This window comes from Quercus suber, unplaced genomic scaffold (genome assembly GCF_002906115.3).
Source record: "Quercus suber isolate HL8 unplaced genomic scaffold, Cork oak 2.0 scaffold_382, whole genome shotgun sequence".
NCBI classification, from domain to species: Eukaryota; Viridiplantae; Streptophyta; class Magnoliopsida; order Fagales; family Fagaceae; genus Quercus; species Quercus suber.
In genome coordinates, this window is record NW_027069834.1 from 320119 (window position 1) to 341932 (window position 21814).

Genomic DNA, 21814 nt, shown 5'->3' on the forward strand with positions numbered 1-21814 from the left:
TACAAAATTTTTAAAGGATAAAATATTATTCTCATCTTGCAAAGTTCATTTTTCATCCCTAACACCTAAAGGAATTTACATATCCTACTTGGCCATGGCATGATAATAGTATGTCACTCAAATCAAAATCATTTGAAGAGTACATGAATAATTGTGTTGCCTCAAGTACAAGGTTGATTGACCTCGTTTCATCCACAACCAAAAGTTCAAAACTTAAGGAATTTACATATTCTACTTAGCTATGGTACTATAATAGTATGTCACTCAAATCAAAATCATTTGAGGAGTATATGAATAATTATGTTGCCTCGAGTACAAGGTTGATTGACCTCGGTTCATCCACAACCAAAAGTTCAAAACTTAAGGATTTTACATATACTACTTAGCTATGGTACGATAATAGTATGTCACTCAAATCAAAATCATTTGAGGAGTATATGAATAATTATGTTGCCTCGAGTACAAGGTTGATTGACCTCGGTTCATCCACAACCAAAAGTTCAAAACTTAAGGATTTTACATATACTACTAGGCCATGGCACAATAATAGTATGTCACTCAAATCAAAATCATTTAATGAGTATATGAATAATTTTGTTGTCTCGAGTACAAGCTTAATAGGATTTGACATGTCCTACTTGGCCATGACACGATAATAGTATGTCACTCAAATCAAAATCATTTGAGGAGTATATGAATAATTGTGTTGCCTTGAGTTCAAGGTTCATTGACCTCGGTTCATCCACAACCAAAAGTTTAAAACTTAAGGAATTTACATATTCTACTTAGCTATGGCATGATAATAGTATGTCACTCAAATCAAAATCATTTAAGGAGTATATGAATAATTATGTTGCCTCGAATACAAGGTTGATTGACCTCAGTTCATCCACAACCCAAAGTTCAAAACTTAAGGATTTTACATATACTACTAGGCCATGGCACGATAATAGTATGTCACTCAAATCAAAATCATTTAATGAGTATATGAATAATTGTGTTGTCTCAAGTACAAGCTTGATTGGCCATGCTTCACCCACAACCAAAAATTCAAAACTTAAGGATTTGACATGTCCTACTTGGCCATGACAAAACCAAAAGTTCAAAACTTAAGGAATTTACATATTCTACTTAGCTATGACACGATAATAGTATGTCACTCAAATCGAAATCATTTAAGGAGTATATGAATAATTATGTTGCCTCGAATACAAGGTTGATTGACCTTGGTTCATCCACAACCAAAAGTTCAAAACTTAAGGATTTTACATATACTACTAGGCCATGGCACGATAATAGTATGTCACTCAAATCAAAATCATTTAATGAGTATATGAATAATTGTGTTGTCTCAAGTACAAGCTTGATTGGCCATGCTTCACCCACAACCAAAAATTCAAAACTTAAGGATTTGACATGTCCTACTTGGCCATGACACGATAATAGTATGTCACTCAAATCAAAATCGTTTGAGGACTATATGAATAATTGTGTTGCCTTGAGTACAAGGTTGATTGACCTCGGTTCATCCACAACCAAAAGTTCAAAACTTAAGGAATTTACATATTCTACTTAGCTATGACACGATAATAGTATGTCACTCAAATCGAAATCATTTAAGGAGTATATGAATAATTATGTTGCCTCGAATACAAGGTTGATTGACCTTGGTTCATCCACAACCAAAAGTTCAAAACTTAAGGATTTTACATATACTACTAGGCCATGGCACGATAATAGTATGTCACTCAAATCAAAATCATTTAATGAGTATATGAATAATTGTGTTGTCTCAAGTACAAGCTTGATTGGCCATGCTTCACCCACAACCAAAAATTCAAAACTTAAGGATTTGACATGTCCTACTTGGCCATGACACGATAATAGTATGTCACTCAAATCAAAATCGTTTGAGGACTATATGAATAATTGTGTTGCCTTGAGTACAAGCTTGATTGACCTCGGTTCATCCACAACCAAAAGTTCAAAACTTACCATCAAGTTTAGTCTACTTAAGGTACATCGAACAAGACAATTGACAAACGGCAGACTCTTGGTAAGGAGGCCATTAATCTTACCATTGATAGAAACCACCCCACTAATTACATTTCTAATAGTCAAATTTGCGTGACAAAGAAGACATTAGTGTTTGAAAACTCATTAAAGAAAATTGCATTGAGATTGATTCAAAATTAGAATTTTTATTAGGTATTTAAAAAAAATATTTATTCATATTGTGCAAATAACACCCACATGATTCAAATTAATAATAGTAAAGACAAAAAATAAATAACAAACACACACAAAAAACATTAGAAATTACGTGGTTTGGCAAACAACTTACATCTACTAGCGGTGACATGGATAAATTTTCACTATAAAAATAGGGAGATTTAACATTGGCACAAGAACACTCTCAAGAAACCGAAACTCCAAATATACCCTAGATCCCTCTATCAAGAATAGACACTAATGTGTGGCACCTCTTTATAAATTAATATTGTGGCACGATTAGGTTTAAAGAAACTGAAGCCTTATATATATATATATATATATAGACAGACACTTGGGTTTATAAAAGTCAGCATTTAGGAATTCCTTATAAGAGATGAACTCAATCAAGTTGGTCAAATTGACCAACAAAAGCGTGCAGCATTCAAGCCACACCACACGTCACATAATAAATCTCCACATTGGCTTGAATTAACTCAAGCTACAATAGCAAGATTCCTCCATCGCCTCCACCTTTGCCCCTAAGGCCTAATGGCATTTGTCTAAGAAAAGCACGGTGCTTTGTAAAACTCATAGGTATCTTTAGAACCCTATTACATAAAATTTGAGCATACATGTTTCGGACTAGAGAGAATTGCTAACATAGTCAATCCAAAGTGAAGTCCATTAGAGTGGAGACTGATAATGCTTAGCAGAATCAGCAAAGATGTTGAAGTGATTGTTTTAAATGATAATGCTTAGCAGAATCAGCAAAGATGTTGAAGTGATTGTTTTAAATAATGCACAGTTGGTTGAAGACAAATCAACTCAATATGAAAGAAAGGTTAATATCTATAACCCACTGGTTTCTTCCAAGGAATAGAATATAATGCTATTTGCTTTGGTGATACTGACAAGATCAATGTTTGGAACCGGGGGAGCTAAATACCGACGTTTATCAGTATATGTTGATATTCTTTCCTTTTCTTTGGTTCTCTATCTACCGTAGAGCTAGAATCTTTCGAACTCCTCATTTGGGTAATTATTATTATTATTATTATTTTGCTGAATAGTCAGTTATTACTTATTTCCTTGTTTGAATTGCTGAATTGATCTATGCCTCGTTTGAATTGATCTATTAGTTATTCTTTCCTTTTCTTTGGTTCTCTATCTCCCGCTGAGCTAGAACCTATTCTTATTTTTATTTTATAATAGATATAATAAGATTGGAACCAATAACATCCCCTCTATAATAATCTCTCCTTAGTTATGACAAAGAACTTTACCGATTGGATCAAAGTTATTGCTATTTGTGTGAAAGAATTTAATAATTTATATTTTTAGTAAGTGACATAAAAGTAATTTACTCAGCTAAAGATATAAACTATTTTACAAAAAAAAAAAAAAAAATACAAACTGTTGATATAATAAGTGATTATCGGGGGTAATTCTACTGTATCTCTTTTTTTTAGAGTACGGCATCTACTATAGACAACTTGCTATACCAGGTTATTAAAACATCACATTTGATGGTAACATTCTCACATCATTCTCACATTGTGTAGTACTAACATCATATGTGACTGTACTTTTGTCACATTCGGTAGTTCCTTTTTTTTTTTTTTTTTTTTCACATTCGATAGTACAATCCTCACATTGTGCAATTTTTTTTTTTTTTTTTTTTTGAGAAAGAAGTAACTGTTTTCTTGAATCCAATTTTTATTTAATATCTATTATAGGTTAATCACACGCAATATTTCAAAATAACCAGTTGTAATTACTATTAAATCTATAAGATTACACTCCAAAAAAATATATAAAGATTAGTAAGTTTTAAATGCCTAATTACCTCTATTCTTTAAAGAAAATTAATAAATGACCTTAGCAAGATGGTTATAGAAAAGACATTTATTCCACTGTGGGTTTAGCAAACTACTGTTATTAAAACAAAAAAACAAAAACAAAATTTTGATGAATATAACTTTTGTAAAAATTACCCAAAGTTTAACTTGAATCCAATCTCTATCAAATGTTTGTTTAAGGTTTATGTGAAACACTAAACAATTTTAGACTTACATCTTTTATCCTCAAACTAAAGTTCCTACTAAAATTTCTCCCGGAATTTTTGTTGTATTAGCTTTGTTGTTTTGAGTTTGATTGGTTGATTGAGATTAAGTAAAATCTTGCCTAAAAAATAAACTATATCAAATATAAAGGCGAACTCAAAATTGGGTTAGATTTCAATAAATGATGACAATAAAAACATAAAACAAAAAGAAATAAAGTAATATATATATATATATATAGTATTTTTTTTCTAATCACAAGAACAATCACAGTTATAGATATGGTTTGAATTTTTGTTGTGCATAACTGCTTAATATTTATTTTTAACTTTTTAGGTGCATTTCTTTTAATAAATAAAAATTTGTCGTTTTATTTTATTTAAAATTGTAAGAAATCAATTAAAAGAATTCTTATATATGTGTGAAGGATAATTCTACAGTACCCCATCTTTTTTTTTGGGGGTACGGTACCCATTAGTAGGTGACCTGTTATATCAGGTTACCAAAACATCACATTGGATGGTACCATCCTCACATTGTATAGTATTAACATCACATGCGATTGTACTTTTGTCACATTCAATTTTCTCACATTTGATGGTATCATCCTCACATTGTGTAGTACCAACATCACATGTGACTATACTTTTGTCACATTCGATAGTTTCTTTATTTTTTTTCTCACATTTGATGGTACCATCCTCACATTGTATAGTACTAACATCACATGTGATGTACTTTTGTCACATTCGATGGTTCCTTTATTTTTCTCACATTTGATGGTACCATCCTCACATTGTGTAGTACTAACATCACATGCGACTGTACTTTTGTCACATTTGGTGGTTTTTTTTTTCTCATATTTGATGGTACCATCCTCACATTGTGTAGTACTAACATCACATGTAATTGTACTTTTGTCACATTTGGTGGTTTCCTTAATTTTTTTTCTCACATTTGATGGTATCTGTTAGGCTCTAAAGGTTTAGGAATTTATGTATTTAGAACTCTAATTTGTAATATTGGCAAACCATGATCAAAACAATATGTTTAGTCTTGTTTAAACTTGCTCAAAGTTGATTAATTATTGTAAAGTTAGAATCGAGATACTGTAGATGCATTGGGGCATTTCGGTCTGGCTCAATCGATCAAAGAATAGACTCGATCGATTGAAAGTCGACCAGATTGCGTTTTCTGCAGTTTTTCCAACTCAGCCCTAACTCATTAAACATTTAGGGTTTTATGTTTTTGCCCTAGGTATATAAGGCAAAACACTAGCCATGTTTTTAGAGTTGCTCCAGTTGTATTGTTACTCATACATTGCTGTTTTGTGTAAATCTCTTGTGAGATCTAGAGGAAGTTTCCTTTACACAAAACTTAGGGTTTTCAAGATAGAGATTACTTCAACATCTTGATGATCAACTAGGTTGCTACCATTGAAACTTAAAGAATATCAAGCGTGGGTGCTTGTAGCTGATTGAAGAATTCAAGAAAGAAGGAGTCCGTGGATTCGAAGCTTGCACGGGGTCGTGTCAGTAAGTTCTACTGGTAGGTAGTATTAGAAAGTCGAGCGGGGAGCTTGTAAGTCCTCTTGTATGAACTTCGATTCTTTCATAGTGAATTCAGTTTTGCCTTGAGGATCGGTGGGTAAAATCCTCCCCAGGTTTTTTACCGGTTTGGTTTTTCTGGGTGATCATATCTTGTGTTATTTATTATTTCGCTGCTATATATTCTTGATATGATTGTTTGATTGTTTTAACCTAGAATTGCTTAATTTGATTAAGTAACAACTTGGCTAATTAACTAGGCTACTCAATCTGGTTGTGTGTTAAGGGGTCTAAAACCATTCAAGTGGTATCAGAGCAGGTAGCTCTTCTGTTGTAGATCTTTTGATCTCTGAGCTGATCCTTGACTCCTGTTGTCATGGAGCATGGACATTCTCTTGTTGTTCCTCCTCACTTTGATGGGAATAACTATGCTTATTGGAAAGTAAGGATGAAAGCATTCCTGAAATCTATTGATGAGAGAGTTTGGAATTCCGTTGAATACGGATGGGAGAAGTCCACTACTCCTATGAGTGAGTAGCAAACTTCTAAAAAAGAAGCAGCTGACTTCAATAGCAAAACTATGAATGCCATCTTCAGTGCTGTTTCTATGGAGGAATTTAAGAGGATCTCTAATGTTGAGGTTGCTCATACTGCTTGGAAAATCCTCCAAACTGTGTATGAAGGCACAAAGGCAGTTAAGATAAACAAACTGCAGAAATTAACTTCTAGGTTTAAGAGCATTAGGATGTCTGATGATGAATCCTTTGATGAATTTTATGCCAAACTGAATGATATTGTTAATTCTGCATTTAATTTGGGTGAAATCTATGATCAACCTAAAATTGTTAGGAAGATACTTAGATCTTTAACTAAAGATTTTAGACCCAAAGTGACTGCCATTACTGAGAGTAAGGATGTGGACTTCATCTCTGTTGATGAGCTTGTAGGATCTCTTTAGTCCTATGAGTCTGACTTACCCAAAACAAACAAATCCAAATCAATGGCTTTTAAGTTTGTTGATGATGTCGAGGTTGGTGGATTTGATGATGAGCTCTCTGCTACAAAGATAGCTTACCTTGCCAAGAATTTAAGAAACTTTCTGAGAAATACAAATAGAAGGACAAAAGGTACAAACACTGCTGAACCTAGAAACTTTAGGAAGAATGATCCCATTAAGGTTAATAACTTTGAAAAACCTAGAGAAAAAGTAGGTCAATCTTCAAACAATTCTTTGGGTGCTCAGTGTTTTGGTTGTCAAGGGTATGGTTATGTTAAATCTGAATGTCCTACTTTCTTGAGAAATAAGGGTAAAGCTATGCCTGTAACTCTTAGTGATAATGAGGTTTCTGATGATGAGTCTGAGTGTGACGATGATGGAAACTTCATTGCTTTCACTGCTACTGCTGTAATCAATGAAAGCATATTTGTTGAGGAGAACCCTTCTGATGGGGAACTCTCTGAGGATGCAGATCTTCAAGAGGCCTATAATAGACTTTACAAAGTTGCTGCAAAGGATGCCATGAATGCAAAACTTGGCCTGAAGAAAATTAATTCTCTTGAGCTTGAAAAGAAAAATTTGCTTAATAAACTTTTTGATGCTAATGATCTTTTGAACTATGTGAAATCTGAGAACATGCTTTTAGTTGATAAAGTTAAAACTTTGGAACATGATTTATATATTACTAAATCTGCTAGTTCTAAACTTGATCACATGTTGAATGTTCAAAAGTATCATTCTGATAAATCTGGTTTAGGATATGTTGAAAGCATCTTTGATTCTACTCCACATTCCACAAACTTTGTTCCTCCATCTTCTTCTGAACCTTCTACGAGCGAGGTTGTGAGTGAAACTGTCAAACCACTTGTAAGTAAGGTTGTCAAACCACCTGTAGAAGTTTCACCTCCTAGGAAGATTAGGGTTGATCTAAGAGAAACTAAACCTAAGGATTCTATCCTTTCTAAGGATAAGATGCATGGTAAACCTGCTTGTGTTTGTCATTATTGTGAAAAGTTTGGACACATTCGTCCTAACTGTTACAAGCTTCAAGCTGCTAAGAGAGCAAATAAACCAAAGGTGTCTGTGCCTCAAGCACAAGATCCTATGGCACTTATTGGTGAATTGGTTAAGGCATTGAACCTTTATTCCAATTCTGGAGTTGGAAATCATGCGAATGTGAATAAGAACTCCAATGCTCATGGTGCATCTAAAAGGTTTTGGATGCAAAAGACTTGACCTAATTGAGTTTTTCTAACATGGTCCTTGTGCTTCATTGCTCATTCTTCTGTGACCATTGTTCTTTGGTTTTTGTGTTTCTTTTCTAGGACTTGCATTGCATTACATTCATGCATTTCATTCTAGGATTTATTTGTTTTCTCTTTTGAAATTAAAAAAAAAAAAAAAAAAAAGAAGAAAAAGAAAGGGAAAAGCAAATTGTGTTTGGCACTATTTCTCGTGGTTGTTGAAAACAAGGTTGGTCAATTTATTTTCACATAACATGTCTTATGTACCTTGTTTAGCTTTGATGAGCTTATTTATTGCACTTGACTAGTTGAAACTTTGTAGTGCATGTTGTGTGGGAAAGATGTTTATGGTTATTAATCACTTTGTCTTGATCTTGAAGTCACATGTTATTTGACTGTCGGACTTGATCCTTTTGAGAAATGCATAAGTAACCATCTCACCACTGTTTACTAGCCAATCATGAACACCTTAGTGCCTATCATAAGATTCTGTACTTGAGAAAGTGTAGCACATGCACAAAAAGAACATAAGGTGTTGCCTTGGCTTAATTGCTTAATGCTTAAATTGGTGTGTACTATTAGGCTTAATGTCATCTCACATAAATAAAATTGGTGTGTACTATTAGGCTTGATGCCATCTCACAAAAGAAAAAAATGAGGCAAAAATACAAAAAACTTACATGATTGCAAGCTTTTGTTCTAGGAGATGTGGGAGTTATAGGATGTAATTTTTTAGGTGATAGTCTCTTTTAAATTCTATGTAATGGATTGTGTAGACTTTGTGATTAATTACTATTCACATATCACCTCACATGTATCTCAAGTTTTTTGCTAGTTGCACACACTACATAAGTTACTCTTTACTAAACTTTGCACATGTTATTGTGTGTGTTTTTGGTCTGACCAACCAAGTTTGAAAATACTCTGAGAATTATGCAAAACATTTTTTTTTGCTTGAGAATTTAAAAAGAAGAATGTCTGAAATTTTCTTTGGAGAAACTGGGATTAAAACTTAGGTTTTTAAAAAAGCATTTCATCTCATACTCATGCATTTTGTCTCAATTAGTTTAATGCTTTGAGGAGTTGTTTTCAAAATATGGTTTGTGATTTTCAAAACTGTGATTTTTCTCAAAACTTTTGTGAGCCGCTGCCCAGTTCGATCGATCCATTCTGATTTTCGATCGATAGAAAAAGTGTTTTAATTTGTTTAAAAATGTCTGTTTGATTCGATCGATCGAATGTATTTTTCGATCATTCGAAAGTCGCGAATCAGGTTTTTAAAAACACTGTTCTTGACTATTTCAAACACTTTTTCAAAAAGTTTTCAACTTTTTCTCTCTCTCCGACTCGACAAGGCTAAAAGTCCAAATTTTTGTCATTTTCCTCTGGATTTTTTGCAAGGTTTCTCTTTCCTCAAGCCGGTATGACTATCTTACCCCTTCTTTTGAGTTTATTTACATCTTTTCATGCATTTTTCTTTCAATTTTCAGACCTTTTTCTTTTTGGGATTTTTGTTGATTCATGCCTAATTTTGTGTAATTGATCAATGGGTTTTTGTGGGGACATGCTATAAACATGATCTTGATAGCTTAATTTGATCAATTTTGGGTTTTGTGAGCAATTGAAAATTCTAGGGCTTGTAATTGATCCGAATTGGGGATTTTTGTTCAATTGGGCTTAATTGATGAAATTGGCTTGATGTTTTGATGAAATTGGTTATTCTAATCAGTTTTCAACAATGTGTGATGATCAATTCATCATTTTGTTTCAAAATTTTCAAGTGGTTTTTCAAATTTTTTTAGGGTTTTTGTTAGAAACTTTATGTTCGAGCCAATTTTGTAAAATTGAACCTAATTAGAACTGTGTTTACTGCATTAGTTCATGCATTACAACATTGTTATTGTTCATGCATCATATAGATTTTGTTCTATTTTTATTGTGCTAACTTGCAGTCTGCCCTTGTTATCATGCCTAGGAAGACTAGAGCCCGTAGGACTATTCCCTCCTCTTCTCCATCCCCTCCTTCTTTTGACCGTGAGAGGTTTCCGAGTGAGAAAAACCAAGAGATTTTTGAGAAGCTAAATTTTAAGAGAAAGATTTGGGCTGAGCATTCTGTTCTCTTAAATGAACTTGATCCTGCCATTAGGGCAAACTTTGAGCGTCGGGGTTGGTTACCCTTGGTGGATATTTCTGATCCTTCTCCACCTTCTGCCTTGATTAGAGAGTTCTTTTCGAATATCTCTATCTGCATCTATGATTCCAACACTTTGGTAAAGAGTTGGATACGAGGCGTAGAGTACACCATTACTCCCCAAGTCGTGGCTGATGCTCTAAGGGTACCTTTGGTCCAGAATCCTGTCTATCCTTATGATGAGTCTCCCGAGTTGAGCGATGTCTTATCTTACATCACTGGGACTTCTATCCAGTGGGGTTCTGATCCTAGGATCACTTCTGCTGAGCTTTCTAGGTTGCACTATCTGTTCTTTAGGATAGCCTGTCGTTCTATCTGGCCCATATCTCATGTTCACACCATTCCTCTTGAGCGGTGTGTATTTTTGTACGCTCTGGTTACTGATGCTCCTATCAATTTTCCTCATCTATTTCTTCGTTCTTTGAACGATGTTTATAGGAGTTCATCTACTGCTCATGCTCTTGTTCATCCTATTTTTATTCATAGGATTTTGCTTTATCTTGATCTTAATGGCTTCCCTTCCTCTGAGCCCGTTCATGTGATTGCTCCCATAGGTGCGTCTTTTCTTAGACAGAGGGCTGCTCATCTTCGAGCTAGTTCTAAACACCTTAGATCTGAGCCTTCTAGTAGCGCACCTCCTCCTTCTTCTTCTACAGGTCCTGCTAGTGAGGATGTTCCTGATACTGTTGGTGATGCTGCTGCTCCTGATGTTCCTCTACCTCCTTCGACCGACTTTGATGTTCATCGTACCTTGGAGACTGTCATGACCGTTCAGGCGGCTCATGGTCAGATTTTGGTGGACTTGCTTAATGAGATTCGCGCTCTGCGAGCCGACCTTGTGCATCTTCGTTCACCCTCACCACCTCCTTTTGATGCTGACTTGTGATTGCCCTTTGGCATTCCGTCACAAAAAGGGGGAGTGGATTTTTGACTTGTAGAGGGGTTTTTGTAGTTAGGGGGAGATTTTTTGTTTTCGAGGAGCTTGTGGAGTTTTTAGATTGTATCTAGGTGCTTCACTTTGTATATCATTTTTGGGGATATTCATGTTAGGGGGAGTTACTTTGATTGATATACATGATATATTCATTGATTCTTGTTGCTTTGTGATTCACTGCTTATTGATTTATATTTATGAGTTGATCATTAATATATGTCTTTATTTTGTGTTATGTGAATCTTACAAGAATGTTATACCTGTTGTTTTACTCTTTTCTGTCACACATGTGTTTATGCGTTTGTTGAGTATTTCAGGAATATACTGGTTGATTCAACTGAGCTACTGTCTACACTTGCAATTGATGGATAGTGGTTAGGATTGAATTTGTGTTTATGAGCATTATTTTTGTAATGGGCATTTTACTTGTAAACTTTGAGCTTTTAATTTGTATTTTGTCACGGATTGCCAAAGGGGGAGTTTGTTAGGTTCTAAAGGTTTAGGAATTTATGTATTTAGAACTCTAATTTGTAATATTGGCAAACCATGATCAAAACAATATGTTTAGTTTTGTTTAAACTTGCTCAAAGTTGATTAATTATTGTAAAGTTGGAATCGAGAGACTGTAGATGCATTGGGGCATTTCGGCCTGGCTCGATCAATCGATCGAAAGTCGACCAGATTGCGTTTTCTGCAGTTTTTCCAAGTCAGCCCTAACTCATTAAACGTTTAGGGTTTTATGTTTTTGCCCTAGGTATATAAGGCAAAACCCTAGCCACGTTTTTAGAGTTGCTCCAGTTGTATTGTTGCTCATACATTGCTATTTTGTATAAATCTCTTGTGAGATCTAGGGGAGTTTTCCTTTACACAAAGTTTAGGGTTTTCAAGATAGAGATTACTTCAACATCTTGATGATCAACTAGTTTGCTACCATTGAAGTTTAAAGAATATCAAGCATGGGTGCTTGTAGCTGATTGAAGAATTCAAGAAAGAAGGAGTCCGTGGATTCGGAGCTTGCACGGGGTCGTGTTAGTATGTTCTACTTGTAGGTAGCATTAGGAAGTCGAGCGGGGAGCTTGTAAGTCCTTTTGTATGAACTTCAATTCTTTCATAGTGAATTCAGTTTTGCCTTGAGGATCGGTGGGTAAAATCCTCCCCAGGTTTTTTACCGATTTGGTTTTCCTGGGTGATCATATCTTGTGTTATTTATTATTCCGCAGCTATATATTCTTGATATGATTGTTTGATTGTTTTAACCTAGAATTGCTTAATTTGACTAGTAACAACTTGACTAATAAAATAGGCTACTTAATCTGGTTGTGTGTTAAGGGGTCTAAAACCGTTCAGTATCATTTTCACATTGTGCAATACCAACATCACATGTGACTGTACTTTTGTCACATTCGGTGGTTCCTTTATTTTTTTTCCTCACATTTGATAGTACCATCCTCACATTGTGTAGTACCAACATCACATGTGACTATATTTTGCCACATTGGTGGTTCCTTTATTTTTTTTTTCACGTTTGATAATACCATCCTCACATTGCGCAATACCAACATCACATGTGACTGTACTTTTGTCATATCCAGTGGTTCCCTTATTTTTTTTTCCTCGCATTTTATGGTACCAATCTCACAAAGCGTAGTACTAACATCACATGTGATCGTAATTTTGTCACATTCAGTGGTTTTTTTTTTCCTCACATTTTATGGTACTCACATTGGCAGTACCAACATCACATGTGACTGTACTTTTGTTACATTCGGTGGTTCCCTTATTTTTTTTCTCACATTTGATGGTTCCATTATCACATTAAGTAGTACCAACATTACATATGACAGTATTTTTGTCACAAATGACCGAAATGACTAGAAACCTTAAAAATGACTGAAATACCCTCGAAACTTATAAAATTGCCCAAATACCCCCGAAACCCTCTAAAATTACCGGAATACTCTTAAAACCTAAAAGATGATCAAAATTCCCTTAGAACCTAAAAAATGACCGAATGACCCTAAAACCTAAAAAATGATCGAAGTACCTCCTGAAACCTAAAAATGAATGAAATACCCTTAAAACATTAAAAAAATGATTATAATGCCATTAAAACCTATAAAATGACCAAAATACCAATAGAACATAAAAATGACAAAAACAAAAAACCCTTAGAATCTAAAAAATGACCGTAATAACCTTGAAACCTAAAAAATTAACGAAAACCCCGCAAAACCTAAATAATGACCAAATTACCTTTAGAACCTAAAAAATGATCGAAATATTTGAAATTCATTTGGATGGCAACATTTGGATTTGGATTATTTTGAACCAAGGATTTAAAATGCCCTGATTTGAAACCTGTTAATTTTAAAATTCCTTGTTTGGGTCTTCTTATATAACGAAGGATTTGAAATTCCATTGTTTGGATACCTAAATTTAAATTTGAAGTTAAGATCATAAAATATTTTTTCCAATTATTATTTTTCTTAAACCTTCTACATTTTAATTTTAGTAACATTTTTAATAGATACATGAGGTAATGAAAAAGCCATTGATAACCTAATTGACAAGATAATGAGTAAAAATTTGTCATCATAGCCAACTAATAATTTGCTATTAGTAAGAACTTGGACTTGCAAAATATGAATTTATCATATTAGTAAAAATAATTTTTATTGTTCCATTATAATCATTATCAATGGAGAGGACAATCATAATCAATCTAGATATTATGGACAATCATGCACATTCATGCAAAAGATTATCTTACAAGAAAAGTCATTTTTTTCTAGGTACAAGACTACACAACATTGTGAAGCCATGAATGCCTTCTTGACTAGATTATTGGATAGACAAACTAGGCTTTATGAGTTGTTCCAACAAGTTAATAGAGCACTTACATGTATTTAACACAATGAGGTGGGGGTAGATTTTACTTTTAAATATATTAAATCTATTATGATTACTAGGTTAGTTAAAATCGAGAAGTATACCACTAATATAATGACAAGGGAAATATTCCATATGTATATGCCACAATTTGTTTCCTAAGAAATCGTTTTTCCATAAATTCACATTTTAAATAACAAAATTCACTAATTCTGTTTGTATGTGCCATAGATGGTCCAAAGAAATCAGACCACCTACTTGCACTTGGATCAAAATATGGTAATTTTCATCTCATAATATTTATAACTTGAATTGATATATAACTCACTTTCATGAACTACTAGCCGGTCTCTTGTTGTAAAGTATCTAAAAGAAGCAGACAAACTACAAAGAAATCCATCTAAAAAGGAAAAAAAATTCATTTAAAAAGAAATCCACTACAATGTTTCTTGTTCACATCTATATTTGAATACCATCATGGAAACAATTGAAAAAGAGATAATCATAAGCATATGCATTTCTGGATCACGCATTCTTAAGTTCTCAATAGAGCAACTTCTAGCTTGTAGGAATTTCTTATTATCCCTTCTGCAACTCCACTGGCAACAGAAATATCTGCATTTACATGATATAACTATTCGAGCTTGAAAAAAAACGAGATGTTCATAATAGCAAATCTCTTTGCATAGAGCCTTAGATATTTATTTATATAACTATTATTATTCAAGAACTTTGGCTCATGTAGTTCAACCTGACAATATCAGCAAATTCAAAATCATATATAATAAGTTTATTAAATAAATAAATAAAATCTAGAAAACAACAACATGCTAAAAAAAGGATATAATCATTGAGAGGTTTCTTATTATTTGAAAGTTGAGTAATAATGTAAATGATTGTGGGGGCATATCAATGTTTCAGCTCTGTTTTAGAGCTTGGTCTTGTTACATGGACTTCAATTGTATGTGCATATGCATTCCAGATGTTATCTTTTTACATGGATGTCATTCTAATTATCAACTGTAATTAGATAATTGATAATTTTTCAGTAACAAGGATAAAACAGCTTTGGGTTTAGGCTGGATGCTTATATACCAAAAAAAAGCATTGAATGCAAGAGAGAGCTAGAAGGATAAATGCTTACATGACAGATTTTCATGAGGTTGACTCCTACTTATGATGAGCTATAATTAAGCAATAACATCAATGAATGGTCCGACAAAAATCAGATCTAAGAACCTGTAACTGTTAAAAAAAAAATGGCACGTGCACAAATCCTAACAGAATAGCTTAATTGGAGAGAAAAACACTTCAAAAACTTAAAACTTATGCTCTGCATTAAGTTCTAAGATAACAAACTTTTCTACATACAATATAATCTTTTATATAATATTGACATCACACAGTACAACATACATATGCAAATTGGTAGAGTTGTAACACAACATACCTTATAACTTACATTGTACTGGATAGAAATTACAACAAAGCACTTCAAAATGAATGCTTTGATAATTTTTCTTATCATCTGCTTGTCATAAGGATGACTAGGTAACTCCCTGCTAGTTCTTATCATCTGCTTCAAAACTTATGCTCTTCACTTTCCTGTTTGTCATAAGGATGACTATTTGAAAGCTCACATAGAGTTCTTGCAGACTCAAGTTATAGCGGGTGTTAGTCACCACACAAGTTGTACAATAAGAAGATGAAGTGATTAGGTAACTCCCTGCTGGTTCTTCACTTTCAACTTTGGCATATTGACAATTAAAGAATTTTGGTCTCAAGTTGCAATTTTTAAATTACTCCAACCAGTAAAGTTAAGACAAATAGATGTCCCTATGTTGAGTAAACTTTATAAAAAATAAATAAATAAACTTAAGGCAAACATGCCCTGAACCAGGTTTCAATTATCTCAACCTAATCTTTGTAAAGTGGTTTGAATCAAAGAGGTTTATCTCAAACGAAAATTTTCCACCCTATGTTTCTTATCTAATGTGAATTATGAAATGGATGATGGATTATGTTCCCTAATCATCCTGAAATGAAATGTCCAAAAGCTATAAGACAATGACCTGGTCATGTACCTTTCACATTTTAGACATTAATCATAGAACCTTTAGACCATACTTTTTGATCAACAAATCTTTAAAAGTTGAAAGTAAACAAGAGGTCAAAAATCTTAATTGCAATTCTCTGAAAACAAGAAAAAAGAAAAGAAAAAAAGCAAAGTGTCAAACTAGCCCCCATTAAAAAAATTAGAATCATGTTTCATATTTATTATTCTTTATACTATAGATAAACCCCTAAATATCAAATAGTCAAAGATATGAACATGTATTACAATAAGATGTGGGGTTCACCTCATAAAGCTATTATACAAATAGGCTTTCAACAAATATTGAAGTTGGTCAGAGTATCCAAAGATGCTTATTATATTAAACAAAATCTCATTACCCCAAACTAGTCCATAAAGCAAAAGTAGAAAACACTGAGAACAGTCCCAAACTTCCAGTTCCATGAAATTTGTTGAAAAACACAAACTGATTTAAATGACACAAACAAAATAAAGTAGTAAATACAGACAGCTACCCATGAAGAGTGGCAAAGCAGAGCAAAGCACATAGATAGATATAGATGAACACACCATTTCCTTTCTTTCAGCTTTCGGTGTACGACCAAACTTACCTTTTTATATTACCATAGAGCCATAGAGATTCTCTCCTATATATATAGTAGCTCCACATGTATTTTTTTTTTTCAATATTAAAAAAAAAAAAAAAAAAAAAAACCAATTCAAAATTCAACTGCCCAAAAATATTTTCAATTCAGTAAATAAAATAAAATAAAAGAGATAGAAATTATAATAATGGATTTAATCACAAAATAGGTTGTCAGGGTGAACCAATGAGACCCAACCTTCTTCTTTTCCAGATCTGATTTACACCTTGTGAGTATGAGAGGCCCTATAGAGACATCTACAGCTTTCAATTCTTCAATGTTTGAGGAGCTAAGGAATCTTTCTATAATTGAACCTTCGAATTCTTTCAAAAACTCCAACTTTTTCTCGGTTTCAAGAGCTATCCTTGATTCTTGATCTGAAATTGACTCACTTTCCGATGTGGGTTTTGCTGTATTCTCTGCATGTTTCTCCTCTCTGTTGTTTTCTTGCGTTGTTCTTCTTCTCTATTCCTCTGTTTCCTCTATCCCAAGCAATGATTCCCAGAATCTACTGGCCATAAACAAATCAAATGAAACCCACAGAGGCACAAATAAACCTAGACAATCCTATCAATATTTTGTGATTCAAATTTACAATTGATGGAAGACACAGAATCCATGGCATGCACACAGACCACTAGGGTTTTTCCCTAACTTCAACAAATATAGAGGAAAAGGGTTAAGAATCAAAATCCCTAAATGAATGCTATAAGAAATTTAGAGACTCCAGATTGTAAAGACACAGATGCCAAAAAATAGATTCAGTGATTTACCTAAGAACATCAACAATGAAGGTTGGAGAGAAGAGACGACAAAAGAGAAGAACCCGCAAGAACTTGCTTCAGATCAGATTAGATGCGAGAGAAGAAGAAGTACCGTATTTATTTTTTTTGGGGGTTTTATATGTTAACCTGACTAACCGGTAACTGATATCCTGTTAAAATTATACAAACAGCTAAGATTAAAACAAGTAAATCTAAAGGCTAAAACTTAGGTGGGTACCGTACCCCCTAAAAAAAAGAGGGGGGTACAGGAGCATGACCCATGTGTGAATACAATAGTGTTAAGTTTTTCACTTTTAACATTGCCTCCCACCATTTATTTACTTTCTAAAATTGAAAATTAAATACCAAGCCGGCCAACCCATGCCTACAAAATTTTAAGATTTAAACAATGAGGTCCAAATTTCCTAATTTCATTGTAAATTCAATTTCTTTACTTATTTTGATTAGACCCAACATCAAAGTAAACACACTCAATCTGAAAAAAAAACCCACCTGTGCAAGCCCATCCTTTAAATTAAATTAAAACAAATTCAAACACCTGATGTGCAGCAGCTTCTTAATCACCTCAATCAATATTTCTATCTCTCGCAACCAAACTCCAAAATCGGTCATTTTACATCCAAATTTAAAGAAAATGGTATGTTGTTAGATAGATGCGAAACCAATTTTGACGCATCACTATTTTGATGATTATGTCATAGAACAAGAAGATGGAGTAGCCACCACAGCTTCTACATTTTTGCGATTCAAAGCATCCCTTGGTCTTCATCCTGGACTTCAGAGGTGGAAATACTTGTTGTGGGTGCCAAGAATCAATTTATGGTCCTACCTACTATTCTAGAGAAGGTGGATTACAACATTGGATAGACACCACTCATCATAAATCATGTGCGGAAGTACCCCTTGGGTTGCACCATCCCTTGCACCCAATCCATCCTCTCATTCTCTTTGATGAAAAGACACGTTATCCTGAACAAGAAGAAGAACACAAACAAAAGACCAAATGCCAACTCTGCAATGAATCTCGTCGACAATACACTTATCGTTGTTACTGCTGCGACTTCAACCTTCACGCCACATGTGCTTTCTTACCACCCACCATTGAATCTTCTCAAGTCCACCACCACCCTTTAACCCCCTTTTGGAAGTGGATGTCGTTCACTTGTGACCTTGGTGCCAAAGAAGTCAAGGGTATACCTAATTTGTGTGCCCTATGTAGTTATTGCGTTCATAATACTTATGCTTCTTTGCCATGCACACTCAAAGTTCTAGTTCACAAGCACCCCCTCTGGCTCATCCATTCTTCTCTTGAAGTTGAACTCCATCAATCCAACTCCCGATTTTGTCAGCTCTGTGCTCAAAAAGTGAACACAAACTTTGGGTTTTACTATTGCTCCAAAATGCGATTTTGTTGCCCATCTCGGTTATGTTGCGGACTACAGAAATAGGGAGAACATAGATTTGCAAAAACTTAAAGAGGCGAAGAATGAAAATTCAAAGCTCGATCAATCTGCAGCTTACAAAGTCAAAAATATCAAAGTGGGTGCGGATGGAACTGAAATAGCCACAGAAATCCAACACTTCAGTCATGAGCATGACTTAAAGCTTTCGGATGATGAGGTACTAAATATTGAAAAATGCGATGGGTGCGTACAAGCTATTTTCCCACCCTTTTATAGTTCTGTAAATTGTAGCTTCTTTCTACATGAATCTTGTGCTAAATTACCTACAAAAAAATGACACCCACTTCATCAACACTTACTCACCCTCTTCCCAAAGCCACGACCATGTTTGAATTATAATCAAAATACATTTAAGTGTGAAGCCTGTAGGCGTGAAGGCAATGGATTCAACTATACGTGTGAGAAATGCTTGTATATTGGGTTTAGTCTCGATGTTTCATGTAGTTTAATTTTAGACATCCTTACCCACCTTGGCCATGAGCATCCATTTCTTCTTTCTAGCATTGCATCTGAACATAACTACAGTTGTTGTGATTCAAAAATTTTCCCAATATTCCGTTGTACCACTTGTGAATTTGCTTTTGTTAGGTTCTAAAGACTTAGGATTTAATGTATTTAGAACTCTAATGTATAATGTTGGCAAATCATGATCAAAACAAGTTGTTTAGTCTTGTTTAGGCTTGCTTAAAGTTGTGCATTTATGTAAAGTTGGAATCGAGTGGCTGCAGAAAGTATTATTAACTTTCAACCTGGCTCAATCGATCGAAGCTTAGACTCGATCGATCGAATCTCAAGCATAATGTTTTTTCTGTAGAATTTCCAACTCAGCCCAAGCCCATTAAGGATTAGAGTTTCAGATCTAATTCTCCTAGTATATAAAGAAAACCTTAGCCACGTTTTGGAGTGCAGTCCTAGTTGCTCTGGTTGTATTGTTTCTCATATTTTGGGGTTTGTGTGAATCTCTTGTGAGATCCTTGAGGAGCTTTCCTTCACATAAACTTAGAGTTTTCTAGGTAGAGATATTTTCAATACCTTGATGATCAACTCAGTTGCTGCCATTGAAGCTTAAAGAATAACAAGCGTGGGTGCTTGTAACTGGTGGAGAATCCAAGAAAGAAGGAGTCCGTGGATTCGGAGTTTGCACATGGTCGTGTTAGTAAGTTCTACTGGTGGGTAGCATTAGGAAGTCAAGTGGGGAGCTTGTAAGTCCTTTTGTATGAACTTCGATTCTTTCAAGATAGTGGATTCAATTTTACCTTGAGGATAATTAGGTCAAATCCTCCCCAGGTTTTTACCGTGTGGTTTCTTGGGTCATTATATCATTGTGTTATTTACTTCTCTGTTGCTTTATATTCTTGATATGATTGTTTGATTGTGTTAACCTAGATTTGCATAATTTGACTAAGTTAATCACTTGGCTAATTAACTAGGTTAATCTGGTTGGGTTAAGGGGTCTAAAACTGTTCAGCTTTGGACTTCAAATGTGCTACACTACCGCAAACTACAAGGTACAAACAACATGAGCATCCCTTCACTCTCTATTATACTGCTGAAGATGACTCCGGTGAATATTATTGTGATATTTGTGAAGATGAACGAGACACAAAACATTGGTTCTATTATTGTGCAGATTGCAGTTATCTTGCACATACCAAATGTATTCTTGGCAAAAACCCAAATGTCAAGTGACATATATAATGGCTACCTGCCGGGAGGTTCTTACACATTTGTTTGTCAATATGTCACCTACACACCTTTAATTTCATGGAGGAAGTCAAAGGCCACCCTCAATGTAATAGGTGCAATAATTCTTGTGAAGAGTTGATTTATCAATGTGCCCAATATAATTTCTAGATGCACTATTATTGTTTATAGAAATAAAAATGTTGTTTAAATTTTTATTCTATACTAAACATAGTACACAGAATTTTTGGTGCATGAAATTTGTAATTCTTATTCTACTTAATTTATTTTATTTACTTTTGAACTTAAGCTTAGCTTATTAGCTTATGAGGATTGTTGTTTCATACCTCTCAAATGGCCACAACATTTAATGTATTGTCACATTTACTAAATTTAATTTTTAGTCCTACAAGCAACTTACTAAATTCTTCATTGAACCTACCAATCTGGATGCCGGCACTAACCTTGAGGTGAGTTTTTTATGTAAGTGTTATTGTTATGGCTTCAACTATAAGTGTGAGACATGCTATTTTATAATTGATGTTCCATGTAGTTTGAAGTTAGACATCCTTACCCACCATGGTCATGAGCATCGACTTCTTCTCCCAAGCATAGAATCTAAACAGAATTGTAGTTGTTGTGATTCTAAAATTTACCCAATATTCCGTTGTACCACTTGCGAATTTGCTTTGGACTTCAATTGTGCTACACTACCACTAACCGTAAGGTACAATCAACATGAGCATCCCTTCACTCTCTGTTATACTGATGAAGATGACTCCGGTGAATATTATTGTGATATATGTGAAGAAGAGCACAATCCAAAGTATTGGTTTTACTGTTATTTAAATTGTGAGTATCCTGTACATCCCAAATGTATTCTTGGGGAATACCCAAATATCAAGTAACACATATATTAGTCACCTGTTTGGAGGTGTTTGCACATTTGTCTATCACCCACACCCCTTTACTTTCATTGAGGAAATCAAAGATCACCCTTAATGTAATAGCTGTAATAGTTCTTGAGAAAAGTTGATTTATCAATGTGGCCAATGTAATTTCAACATGCACTATTATTGTTTATAG

The 21814-nt window shown here is 34.1% G+C and overlaps 1 long non-coding RNA gene across 1 annotated transcript; it reads right to left on the reverse strand.

The window, feature by feature from the left end:
* Positions 1-14480: 14480 nt before the first annotated feature.
* LOC136062109 (uncharacterized) lies at positions 14481-17693 on the reverse strand. The gene is made up of 3 exons (XR_010623947.1): positions 17571-17693; positions 16996-17305; positions 14481-14694 (listed from the first exon to the last, which is right to left on the reverse strand). It is a non-coding gene; the product is annotated as an uncharacterized LOC136062109 (long non-coding RNA).
* Between the last annotated feature and the right edge of the window lie 4121 nt (positions 17694-21814).